The sequence below is a fragment of the Danio aesculapii genome, chromosome 14 (genome assembly GCF_903798145.1).
Source record: "Danio aesculapii chromosome 14, fDanAes4.1, whole genome shotgun sequence".
Classification (NCBI taxonomy): domain Eukaryota; kingdom Metazoa; phylum Chordata; class Actinopteri; order Cypriniformes; family Danionidae; genus Danio; species Danio aesculapii.
The window spans coordinates 42593088-42607051 of NC_079448.1; the positions used below are offsets into that span (position 1 = coordinate 42593088).

Below are 13964 nucleotides of genomic sequence, written 5' to 3' on the forward strand. Positions count from 1 at the left end.
GTGACAGGCTTGGTATCAGAGACAGTGGGATCTCATAAGGCACTGCTGTAGTGTTTATATGTTGCTTGCTCTTTGTATATGCAGTCGGTGCAACCTTTGCATGATATTAATAACAATGCTCTTTTAGTTAACATTTGTGTAACACTTAAGTTCCAATTTTCACTATCAATTTTTAGTTTATTACCTGCCTATTAATAAAATACTGGCTGTGTATTAGAACAGTGTTTTTCAACTATGTTCCTGGAAGACCTCCATCACTGCATGTTTTAAATGTCTCTTTTGTCCGTCACACCCATTACAGGTCTTTGAGTCTCTGCTAATGAGTTGAGGATCTGAATCAGGTGTGTTTGGTTAAGGAGACATGTGGTGCGTTCCAATTTGCATACTATCTATCCTAAATAGTATTCGAAAATAGAACTACTATGTCCCAAAGCAAAGTATGTTGAAAAGAGTATGCCAAAGGTTCCTGGATGGTTTTAAGTGTTAAACCATCCATACTCTAACCACTAATATTGCCCACAACTAGAACTACAGAGAACAACTAAGCACTACAAGCTCGGTGTCAACAAACTACAAACATGGCGGGCGCAAGAGACCAAAGGTCAAGTAGAGAGGCTTTGGTAAAGTTGTTTGAATGACTGTTAATTAATATCTAGCCAACTGGAATTTCTTTAAACCACGTTTTCATTGTTATATTTCATCTATAACAACAACAATGTGAACTTATATCAAGATATGTTTGGACATTAACTTCTGAATGCATAATTATCCAACGACCTGAGGAGATTTTTTTTTTTTTTGCATGAAAGACTGCAACTCTGGAAAATATGCAGCGCTGGTGGTCCTCTGGGAACGTGGTTGAGAAACACTATTAGAACACATAAATTATGATCTTACTGTAAAAGATTATATGATCAATTAGTCAACATACTGTATGTTTTTAGGTCATTGTAACTTATTAAACTTCATTATTCATTTTCTAACTTACTTTTCTAAGTTAGGCAAGCTGTTTTAAATCAGTTTAACATTGTATAAGTTCAATGAGCTAATCTCGGGTTAATTTGATTCAGCTTAAAAGTTTGAGGCAACCAGGATTTTTTTACAGTGTAACTATTAATAAGCAACTAACTAGTAGTCAATTGAGCAAAAAGTCTAAGTTAATGGTTTGTTAATAGCAAGACTTGTATCTTAAAATAAAGTGTGACCAACATTTGTATGCATAATTCAGATTTAATTTATAATAGCTTCAACATTATTTATATTTATTGTTTTTCTGATATCACTGTATATGATATATGGGATCACAATAGTGACGTAAGCTGCAAAATAGTTTAGTGTTTTAACAGAAATACTAATCAAAATGATCTCATTTTGCTTTAGTGTACAAATACTCTTAGGAAAAAAAGGTAAACAGTGGAACAAATAATGTTCCTTAAGGAACAATTTTGTACCTTTCTAAAAGTTGTACCTTATATGATACAGAAAAAAGACCTTTTATGATACTGTTCTGTACCATTTATGGTACAACTGAAATGAAGGTACACAAATGTTCCCCTATAAAAGGTACATAAGGGTTGGACAACTCCTTTTACAATGTCTATGAAAATAAATATGACTGGAAAGGCAAAGTGATTTTAGGAATAATTTCCATATTAAAACATGAATCATCATTTAAAAGCATGTGTTTAAAGATAAATTATTATTGAGTTCTATAAAACAAAACAACTGATAAAACAAAACTATAGGTATTGTAAACTAAACATTTTTAATAAATATTTGGTAAGCATTTTCTGATAAATACATTTTCATTATTGATATCCGCACCTTTTGACGTTTGCTTTCCACTACGCACATGAGCTGGCAAAAGTCCTGCATATGCAAAGTGTTCATGCAGACAGTTTAGTATTGGAAAACTAATCAAACATTGATCATCTCATAACAATACATTTGCACAATTCTATTTCTATTTTAAAATTAAGTAAATTAAATAAACTTTTACAAAGGTATTGTGTGAAAATTGGAGAAGTAAATCTTTATATTTTACATGGGAGAATGTAACATTTTTGTGAAAACTGTTGTGAAATGTTTAGCAAAAAATAGATCTTTTGATTTATGTTAAAGTACTTATTCTTTATTGTAAATGGAAAAGGTGCATTTACACAAAAATAAACTTTTTTTAAAAACATTGTTTAAAAATGTATTTGACATTTTATATTTACTGAAAATAAATTGACGCATTTTAGATAAAGCAAAGTGCCTTCAAATAGTTCTTGAAGGAACACATTTGACACTGTTAAGGTACAAAGTGTCTTGTCACTGTAGTGGTACCTTTATGGATCAGATTTGTACCTTTGATGAAGGTACAATATTGTATCTGCAGGCTTTAAAAACCAAAGGTACATTTTGGTTTCCCATGGTACAAATCATGTCCTTAAAGGCACAAACTGCAATGGTACAAATTTGTTTCTTTGTCTTAAGGTACAATTATGTTCCATAAAAAGGTACTGCCCCAGTGACAAAGGTTTGTACCTTCTTTGATACAACATTGTACCATTTTTTCTTGCAGTGTACATGTTCAAGCACTGTAAAGAATGATATGACAAAAAACATTTTTGTGTTAAAATAACTTATTTTAATAAGTTAACCAGGTTTCGACTCATTTTTTTCTAGTTAGCATTTTTTGACAGTTTGACTAATGTAAGTTGAGATGACAGAACATTTAATTGGATTTAACTAAACAATTTGAGGCAATACGATTTTTATTTTACAGTAATAGTAAATAAATGTTTATGACAAATTCAATTGCCAACCCAGGCTCATTCTGAAAACTTACCGCTACATACATTTCTGGAAAGTGCCAAATACATCTCAGCAGGTACGTTTTTTTTTTTGCCGTTTTTGTTTTCGCGAATCCACCTGAGGCTGCTGTGTGTGATTTTTGAGATCTCGACTGACCCGATCACCCACTTCTCCAAACCCAACCAACAGTTTTAAAAAGCAACGCAGAAAAAGAACAGCCCTTGTCGATTTTTACCACGTTTTCAGATTTTACCACATTCTCACCCTGTTATTTACATGTGTGTTAAATTTTTTTGCTTCTGTTTTTGTCTTCCCAGCTTTCTGGAACCGTTCTTTGCTGGACTCAAAACCCGTCGTTGTGGTCAACTCCTCTCTGCGTCTCAAGTCCGCCAACGTGCATTGCGAGCTACTAGACAAACTGATATGAGCGGGAAAGCTGTTCATAGGGAGGTAAGCGTTCAGCTGATAAGCGCGAAAAGGAACGACATCATACCGCCTTATAGTGTTTGTTTTAAAGACCAAATGCAGCCATACATACTTCTGGTACTAACTCGCGATCTCCAGAAAATGTATAAAGGGCTTTTTCAGAACGAGCCTATTTTGTCAATAGGATCATAAAGTACAATAGGAAACACTTTACAATAAGGCCTTATTAATAAATTATATTAAACATAGTTACCATTAACTAAAATCAAGAATGAGATTAAGAAAGTGGTTATGTTAATGTTAGTTTAAAAAATACAACAGAATTTTTAATAAAACAGTTACCCCATTTATTAGACATAAACTAAATATGTATTATCATCTAAGATGTAAAAATGCTTTTGCGGTTTTCATCATCAGTAAACTAATGTTAACAAATGGAGCCCATATATGTGTTTGCGTATGTTCATATAATATAGTAGACCTATAATATGTTCAGTCATTATTCCAGGCATGTTGTTGACCCTGAATACTCTTAAAACACAATCCAAAAATGTTTAAAAAAGATATAAAATAACAGTATTTTGAAGTGCCCACAATATCAATATCATGTGTGTTCATTATCACAATTTGTTTTCTAATTGAATATCGACACATGTCTAAATATGGGTGATGAAAGGGCCTTCTTTGGCTTTAAACGGCGTCTTTGATGTCATTAAACCAGGCTCTTTTTTTAAATCTTAAGCTCCTTCTGTATTGACTTTTGGAGCTGTGCTTGACAGTAGGGGGAGGGGATTGTTTTCTATTGAGACGTGCGTTCCATGAAGATTTTACCGTCATAATAAACAGCTCATTTTGCTTTCCCTTTACACAGACAGTCCATGTGTCTCTTTCTCCCAGCTGATGCTTCAATAGCAGGTGCTCTACTGCCATCAACAGCTGCAACACGGACTGTAAAATCACTCTGAAATGTAGTGAAACTCAAATGTGGCCTAAGGCTGCTCGGCATGCATTTGAGTATATCCTGATTGAGTTCAAACAGGATTGAAGTCAAAAGAGGACGAGTCTCTGAGAAATGTCTGTAACCCGCACATTTCTCATTTCACACATGAGGCCTCGATATGAATGTAAGACGGGGGTCGCTTCTGTCAGAATATATGACAATCAAAAAACAATCAAAGAAGCACTGTCTGAAAAACAATGCAGTGTTGCTTTACTGGAATTACGCATGTTTTGAATACAAACCTCAGCAGATGTTTATGGCATTTGATGATCTGTAGCAGTTGGGGTTTGCAGTGATGGCAGCTATATTTAGATTAAAGCAGATGTGAGATCTTTTGCAAATATGACCTGTTGTTATGTAACATATGTAATTATTGTTATGCAAATAACTGGTGTTTTATGTAATAGTCTCATCTTTGTGACTCACTAACAGTATTTGGTTTACTGACCCTGTTTGTACCCTGATTTTGTCTTTATAACAGGCACTATGCTGGTTATGACATTATTGTGGTGCCTCAATAAATCTCACAAACAAGACATCCACAGCCAAACACAAGTTTTGATTTCTTTTCATGAAATGCTTTGTGTACAAATCTACTAAAATACTCCAGAAAGAGCTTTTAAGCCTCCAGCATGTGACATAAAAGGCAACATTTTTTTTTTTTTCAGATTTAGTCCACGATCCTTTCACTGAAAGAATTTAATGGTCTCGGACCACTTGCAGGCAAACTCTTATTTTTCATCACATAGCACATTGTAAAGGCATTTAATTCAAATAAAATTGAATAAAATACTATTTTTTATTATTATTTTGGTTAGTGCTATATTGTCATGTAAAGTGACATCCATTTGACAAATATTCTTATTTACCCTGAATATTATTGTCTGTTTTATAATGTAACCTTAATCCTGATCCTGAATATATAGTTGAAGTCAGCATTATTAAACCCCTCTGAATTATTAGCCCCCCTGTTTATTTTGTTTCGGAAAAAAGATTTTTTTTCAACACATTTCACATCATTTCTAAAAGTGACAGTCTTAAAGGGACATTTAAAGGCTTAACTAGGTTAATTAGGTTAACTAGACAGGTTAGGGTAATTAGGAAAGTTATTGTATAATGATGCTTTGTTCTGTAGACTATTGAAAATGTTTTTTGAAAAATTAAAAACTGCTTTTATTCTAGCCGAAATAAAACAAATAAGACTTTCTCCAGAAGAAAAAAATATTATTAGACATACTGTGAAAATTTCCTTGCTCTGTTAAACATCATTTGGCAAATATTTAAAAAAGAAAAAAAAATCTCTATATATACAGTATATATATATATATATATATATATATATATATATATATATATATATATTGATTGTCTAGAACAAACCCCTGTTACACAATGACTTGCCTAATTAGCCTAGTTAAGCCTTTAAATTGCACTTTAAGCTGAATATTAGTATCTTGAAAAATATCTAGTAATTAGTATTTACTAAGTAATCACATTTTTATTAGAAATTTATTTATTAATTTATTTTCTTTTCGGCTTAGTCCCTTTATTTATCCGGGGTTGCCACAGTGGAATGAACCGCCACAAATCACCCATCACTGGGAAACATACACACTCATTACACACACACTCATACACTACGGTCAATTTTACCATACCTAATTCACCTGTACCACATGTCTTTGGACTTGTGGGGGAAACCGGAGCACCAGGAGGAAACCCACGCGAACACGGGGAGAACATACAAACTCCGGAGAACCAGCAACCTTCTTGCTGTGATGCGAACGTGCTACCCACTGCTCCACCGCGTCACCTTTATTAGAAATTAGTTATTAAAACTGTTATGTTTAGAATTGTGTTCAGGGGTGCTGCTAAGGGGTGGGAGTTAGAACGATTGTAAGGGCCCACACACTTTTGTGGCCCCTAGTAATACTATTGGGGGGCCCAACTCCACATCCTGACACCCCCTTTCTCATCTCAGTCTGACAACACCAAACCACCCGAGGAAAGGCTAACACTTTTGACTATAACTGTATATGAATATACAGTTGAAGTCAGAATTTATAGCCCCCCTTTTTATATATTTTTTTCTGTTTAACGGAGAGCAACACATTTCTAAACATAATAGTTTTAATAACTCATTTCTGATGTATTTTATCTTTGCCATGATGAGAGTAAATAATATTTGACTAGATATTTTCAAGACACTTCTATACAGCTTAAAGTGACATTTAAAGGCTTAACTAGGTTAATTAGGTTAACTAGGCAGGATAAGATAATTAGGCAAGTTATTGTATAATGATGGTTTGTTCTGTAGACAGTCGAAAAAAAATTGCTTAAAGAGGTTAATAATTTTGACCTTAAAATGGTTTATAAAAAATTAAAAACTGCTTTTATTCTAGCCGAAATAAAACAAATAAGACTTTCAACAGAAGAAAAAATATTATCAGACATACTGTGAAAATTTCCTTGCTCTGTCAAACATAATTTGGGAAATATTTAAAAAAGAAAAAAAAAAGGCAAAGGAGGGCTAATAATTCTGACTTCAACTGTATGTATACGAGTATATGACATTTCCTTATTACTCAAGATTCAACCAGTTAAAGATGACTGAAATATAGGTTTCTTAGTCAATTTAAAGTCATTATTTACATCTTTCCAAATACGCATATTTGGCTGTGGATGTGTCCAAATACATTGTTTTAGCATTGGCGACTAGATGAAAATCTTTGGGAAAGCGTCATTCACACGTTGATGCAGAGTTGGCCCGTTAATCTGCTTAAAGTGATTTGGTATCAGCAGGTTGCATTTACTGACTGGGGTGCCACACATGTTGCGTCTATTTAAACACCGCGTGAGCTCCATCTGGAGCTACGCCTCTGACTGAAAACACTCTCAATTTACAAGCATTTTGTGTGTTACCCTTATAGAGGTCCCTTTGGATTGATTTCACGCTGATCCATTGTGAATGCGTGTGGCGTGCGTGTCGAGTGAGGAGATTAACAATATCAACCTCAGTCACTGTTCTAATGTCATTCTGTCTCCGATACAAGCGTTATCACTCAGCCGTGATGGAGGAGAGATATTTCACAAAGCAAATGTTAATGCACGGTGGCACTGGGACGCAATTCTCAAGGCTTTGTAATTATCTCATGCGATCCGTACAGTCACTGCGCAAACACCCTCACGGATGCGCAAACAAACACACAAGAGTGAATGTCGCGCTCGGTTGCGTCGTATCCGAGAGTATGTAGCTATTTCACTGACATGTCTATGAGCTACCTGTAAGGGCAGAGAACAGGGGTAATGGAGGTTTGCTTGGGCACTGTCACTTCATGCTCCCTGACCCCAGGGAATGGCAGTGGGAAAGTAATGGCCACGGCTGCCAGATGTAGCAGTCACATTTAATCAAGTCTGGTGCTGTCACTCCCGCTGCATTGATCCCTGTGAACTCCCTAGGCAGTCGGCAATCGCGCTAGTTTTTGGCAAACAACAACTTTTAGCTTGCCTTTCAAACAACTCCTCGTGTGGCATCGCGGTGTCGTTAATCACATGTTATTCTGATGAATCCACCAGTCATGATAAACAAGACCAGGCGAGGGGAGTCTCAGTCCTGTTTGTTTATTAGTTCTGAAAATCTGACTTTTCCCATGTTTAAATTCTACAATTAGGTCCCCAGTGCATCTACAAACACCGAAAATCTGGAAAAAGGGACAAACCAGTAACTTTGTTTTGGTAAGCCTTTTTCTGCAGGCATGTGAAAAATGAGGATCTTATTATAAGCTACTGCCTCCTTAAAATGCACATTTCCACTAGCCGCTAGATTGATTATTAGATTCATCACGATGCATTACATGATGATTCAATAACAATTCAGAAATGTTCAGAAATCTAATTTTTGCATCTACGACATTTTCTAGAATCGTCCCTTAAGGATGGCAGAATACTGCTGGATGTTTCTGACATGGAAAAACAATTGTATTCTTCATTTTCCCTCAAAGGGAAGATATGTCTTTTTTACTCAATGTTATCTAATGTAGGGTGTTCTTCCCGTACCTCCTTGAAAGTAATATGGGAGAAAGACTGTGGAACAAATTTTAGTGAAGAAGAATGGCTTTCGGTGTGTTCTGGCATATTTTTCAAAGGTGCCACAATATTAAACCATGAGCAAAATTTTAATTATTTTACAGAACTTATTTATCGCCAGTTTGTCTAAATATAGATATTTCCTAATGTTTCTTAATGTTGTTTTAAGTGCAAATCCAATGTTGGTATTGTGATGCATGTATTCTGGGGCTGTGACATGATTAAGACATACTGGAAAGAAATCCACAAATTAGTTCAGAAGATTATAGAGGTAAACCTTTTGCCCTATCTCCAGCTATTTATCTTCTGAATTGTAAAACTGTTCTACACCTTAGTCATAGACTAGAATCTGTGTTACACTTTTGTACATATCTTGCAAAAAAATTTATTATTTTGTTGTGGTCCTCTCCTAAAATTCCTTCGGTCAATATGTGGATAAATCAGATTGCCATTTTCTTACCCTTGGACTTATGACTTGCGTCAGAAATATGATGATTTCTGGCATGTCTGGAATCCTCTATGAGAGTTTTTGGAGAATGTATCTTGAAAGACTATTTTTATTTTATTTTAATTTATTTCTTTTTTGTTAATTTTACCCTTCACAAAAAAACTTGAATTACTAGCAGATGGACGATTGTGTAATAGATGGCTATATCATTGTATATGATTATATAAGATGCCTATACCACTGGTCTGTCATTGTAAATCTTTAACTAAATGTTAAAAGAAAATGTTCAGAAATCACTTTTTTGCATAACTAAATGACAGGAAATTCATGCATACTACATGGACACCTTAAGGAACAGACAAGGGAGAACAGCATGAAACCCATTCATTTCAATGGCAATAGCTTAATAGTCTGCTCTGTAGATATTCACAATATAATTTACATCTCTATGCATGAACCATACATGTTAATCGAAAAATCCAGTCAAATAATGTGCCACTGCTTGCTATAGCGCTACTGTGCTGTCATGGCAACGCTGATAAAATGGCGCCTCTCGACTTTGCTTAACACTAATGTTCTGACATACCTGACAATGATTTCACAAGTAATTTCGTTTCTTCTGTGAAGGAACATGATTGTGAGACATTGTCAGTAAAATAGGCCCAGCTTGTTTTTATTAAAGAAAATGACCCAAATCTCCTTATGATGGCTCTATTCTATGGATATACCCAGCAGACGCACAACATCATAAGATGTTAATATTAGGTTAGATTTAGATCATGATGTCAGGTGACCAAAATTCAATGTCTAGCCAGCGTCTAAGGACAACGTTATTTTTGATGTCCAATAACGACATCAAATTATGTTGATATTTGGTTGATTTTAGGTTTGTGTTGGAAAGTGACCAAAATCCAAAAACCAAAATTTTGGTTGATTTTGGGTTGAACATTGGACATTGACGTCGGCCTGGCGTTGGGTTCTGACGTCAACTCGATTTTCATTTATTAACAAAATCCATGAATATATACAAAACAAATAGCATATACTGTAAATTAAAAAAGTATAAGTTATTAAATTAAATAGAAAAATTCTTAGAAAATTGGTGACACTTCCTGAAAATGCTCAAGACAGCACTATATACTATTTACACAGCCATTTCAAAACTACAGTAAAGTTAGACATCACTGCATTTAGTGAGGTATCAAGAGTACAAGGCACTGAACATGTATGTTTTATATTTTTATTGCATATGCTCTTATATGCATATATACTGCTACTATGATGTGCACAAATGACTAATTGCTTTGATGGATTAACTGTTGTACAAATGTAAATAGTGTTGTGAGAAATGCACCAAAGCGACTGAGAAAAACTGCAATTTCCCCTGCCCAGAGCAAGTGCGTGACTGCCATCTGTGTGATAGTCTTACTAGCCACACTTTCGTTCTGCCCAATCAGAATTGCGCGACCGAACTACGCGGAACAGCGACAATTAAAATAAACAAACAAACTGGAAAGTGCGAAAAAGTGGGATGAAGTTGGGTTTGCCACTTCAGAAGCATTAATAGACGAATATCAGAGAAAAACCTGACATTGGCAATATGGGAATATTTTGGTTTCAAAGTCACAGACACCAAACAAAAACAAATAATTTGTAAGAGCTGTCATAGAATGGTTAAAAAAGCACCACAGGCTATGATATGTAGTGTCTTGCTAAAAACTCAACTGAAAGTATTGCCGGTGACACTCGATCTAGTAGCAAGCAACAGCAACACACAATTTCAGTGTTGTTTCAGCCATGTTCGTTTGTTAAGTGTTCTGTATTTTTAGAATTATTGTTTTTTTGTTTGTATAATAAGCTACACTATTGCCCTAATTTGGGTTCAACTTGTTTACAGAAAGGTAAGGACCTTTTATTTGTGCTTACTGCTTGCTTTAGAGAAAAATGAGTGTTTAATTTTTTGAATATTAAAATACAAATTTGAATAAAGGTTTAAGTAAGTTAATATCTAACACTAAGATTTTAACTAACACTCACTGAATTTTATCAGTAGGAAGCTACGATACAGATTATTGAGCTGAAGCTTGACTACCAAATTAATTCTCAAATCAAAATTGCAATATCTGTCATAAAAATCGCAATTAGACACTTTCCCCAAATCGCACAGCCCTATTTGCAAAGAATTTTATTTAATTTTTTTAGCCAAGTGCATCTACAATATTCAGTTTTGACTCATTTCAGAGTGCCTCTACATAAAGGATAATGAAAAAAATGTATTTAATTACTGGAATTAATGAATGCTGACAAATATACATTATTTAAAGACAAACCTAGCCATAGAATGAGATATTAATTTCCTTGGGGAAGTTTTTATGCATTAAAAATAGCGATATACACGATAATCATTAATATTGTGATAATCACTGAATAATCAATTGCAGCAGCCTAAATCTCCCTACATTTCCACCCACTAAGGCTTCACTTTGTTTCTGGTATTTTCTGAAATTCTGGCTGCAAGTGTGAGGTTCACTTGTCTATTCCTGCACTGTCAGAATATCATGTAAAGGCTCCGCCCTCTTCTGAAAAGCAGCAGCTCATTTGCATTTAAAAGTGGTGCATAATAAGTCCCTTTAAGTAAGTCAGAGTTGTGCTTTATACTCACACAACCTATCATCATCGCTTCTGATTTAGTTTGGCGATACAGTCCATAGATATGCTTAATTTTTATCATGGACCACTTGATCGGTAAATCCAGGATATTTAAAGAGACTGAAAGCATCTAATAGCATAGATCATTCCAGAGCTCTAACTCTCTGGTCATTAGAGAGCATCACAAAGCCTGACTATTACTAGGTCATAACTCAGCGAGATGGAGAATCCTGGGGAGAGAGATATATGTGAAGCTGTTTTAGCTTTTTGCTCTGGATTTCAGCCTTTCGTGAATTACATTTCTGCTGATGATAATTGGAATTCACAATCTCATGAATTGTATTTACACCTGTGAGAATGAAATATGAACAGTTGAGAATTCCCTCTGAACTTCTAAAGGAGGGGGCTGGGGGTTTTCGGATCAGTGGTAAGACCTCTGAACCTTGAGCCAGTGGATAGGTCCAGCTTCATATCTCACCCTGGGCAAATCCTCTGACCACTAATGTTGTGCCCCTGAGCAAAGCGCTTAAATCCCAGCCGCTCTGTGGTTGCTGTGGTGTTGCTTGGCTCTGCTCATACTAATCTCAATGTCTGCATATGTCTGATAAAGAATAGGCTAAATTAATTAAGGGTGATGTTTGTCTAGTGTTTTTTCCATGGCACAATACTGAATAAAATACAAAAGAAGTGTGTGTGTGCGTGTGTGTACTTTGTATTCCTTATATTGTGGGGACCAAATTTCCCAACAAGTATAGCAATACCATTACATTTTGACCATGTTATTCCCAGTATTTAAAAAAAAGTGCACATTGTGTCTTTTGAGGGTTGGGTTTAGGAATATGGTGTGTGTAGGGGTATAGACATCATTAGGAATCCCCATATAGTAGATAGCTGTACGTGTGTGTTTGTGAGTGTGTACAGTATATACCATTTCGATGTGGTCATGTCATTGGCCCATGAACATTTCCTGCTTATTATTAAACTTTCATAACTGTAACAAGAGGCAATTCAATCATAACTTAATGTTAAAACAGCTCTCATAACATTCTTTATCAATATGTGGCTCTTTTAGGATTCTCAGAAGCTATAGAAATTAAAAATGTTGGGACCATTGTTTTTGTTTACATTCCTCAAAATGTTGTATATTGAAAAACATTTTTAACATTATTTAGAGCAATTTTTGAATTATTTTTGAAAAATAAAATTTCATATTATTTTTTACAAAATATTTTTTGTTATTTTTTCTGCCCTTAAATACTCATACTATTTATACTCAGATTATTTGATTAATGCAAAATTTCAAGGAACATTTATTTGACATTGTAAATATTGAAATGTATTCAATGGGATAGCCTTTTGAAATGAACTTTTCCCCAAATATGCATTATAATGGCTCTATTTTAACGACCTAAGCTCAAAGTCTAAAGCACATGGTGCAAAAGCATTAAGGGCATGTCTGAATCCACTTTTGCTATTTTAAAGATGGAAAAAATAGTATGCGCGTGGTCTAACAGGTTTGTGCTTATTAATGAGTTATGGGTGTGTTTTAAGCATAACGTGAATTAAACCAATCATAGTCTCTAAATCTTCCCTTTAAGAGTCAGTTGGACTTTGTAAGTGGAAAAACTGAAAGCTTCACTTGTGAGAAAACAGTTGAACAGACTATCTGCAGAGCAAGGATAAAGAACAAGCCTCCTCCATTTGGCCTCCTTTACGTTTACCCTTTACTTTACTCCTTTACTTTCATGGATAAGGAAACAGTGTTGTACGCACTCCACTTAAGACATCCATTAGCCTACATATTTAATTTAGTTTGTGAAGCGCAAAGATTTGTTTCAAAACTATTTCTAAATTCAGTTCTAATTTCCAGCAAAGGAATGAATGAACAATAATAACGAAGTGTGGTCAAAAAACTTTTAATATCCAAACACACGTCCTATTCTTATGCCCCATCTGGTGATGCATACATCTCCAAAACCTGACAGGTGCAAATCTAAACTTGTTTTTATTAAACAAATATAAATATGCATATACTAAAAGCTACTACTATTAATAATAATACTATACAAATGCAAACTTTCATGAAGAAACTGAAACAGCCCCCCGAAATAAAGAAGGTATGGAGGTAGTGATTTTTATATTTATGTAGAAAATAATAATATTTGCAACATTTAAATCCTTTATTTTTTTCATATGTAAAGATATTAGAGTATACATCCTTGGTGTATTAAGCAATGTGTAAGCCTTTGGACCCACATAGGCATATAACAAACATGCTCTGCGCTGAACTTCAGACCTGCTTTTGGTTGGTCAATGGCGTAGTCTTTTCCAGTTCCTCAAAATAGCTTAACACACCTCCTTTATAGACCCATGAGTCCACAAAGTGGCACAAAAGGATTTGTTATCTAAACAACGTGGCACAAAATGTGAAAATGACAGTTGCGCTGGTGTGAAAATAGCTATAAATCACGCCAAACATGTCTTGCGCCTTATTGCGCTTTGTGTATGATAGGACCCTAATATTTTTTGGGGGAAAATAGGGAAACCGAATTATCT

General features: G+C 34.7%; 1 long non-coding RNA gene across 1 annotated transcript in view; it reads left to right on the forward strand.

Moving 5' to 3' along the window:
• LOC130240235 (uncharacterized) overlaps nucleotides 1-13964 on the forward strand; it is a 166856-nt gene that overhangs the window by 30808 nt on the left and 122084 nt on the right. Inside the window, exon 2 of the long non-coding RNA XR_008838749.1 lies at nucleotides 3117-3249. This is a non-coding gene — a long non-coding RNA (uncharacterized LOC130240235). The remainder of the gene's footprint in view (nucleotides 1-3116; nucleotides 3250-13964) is intronic.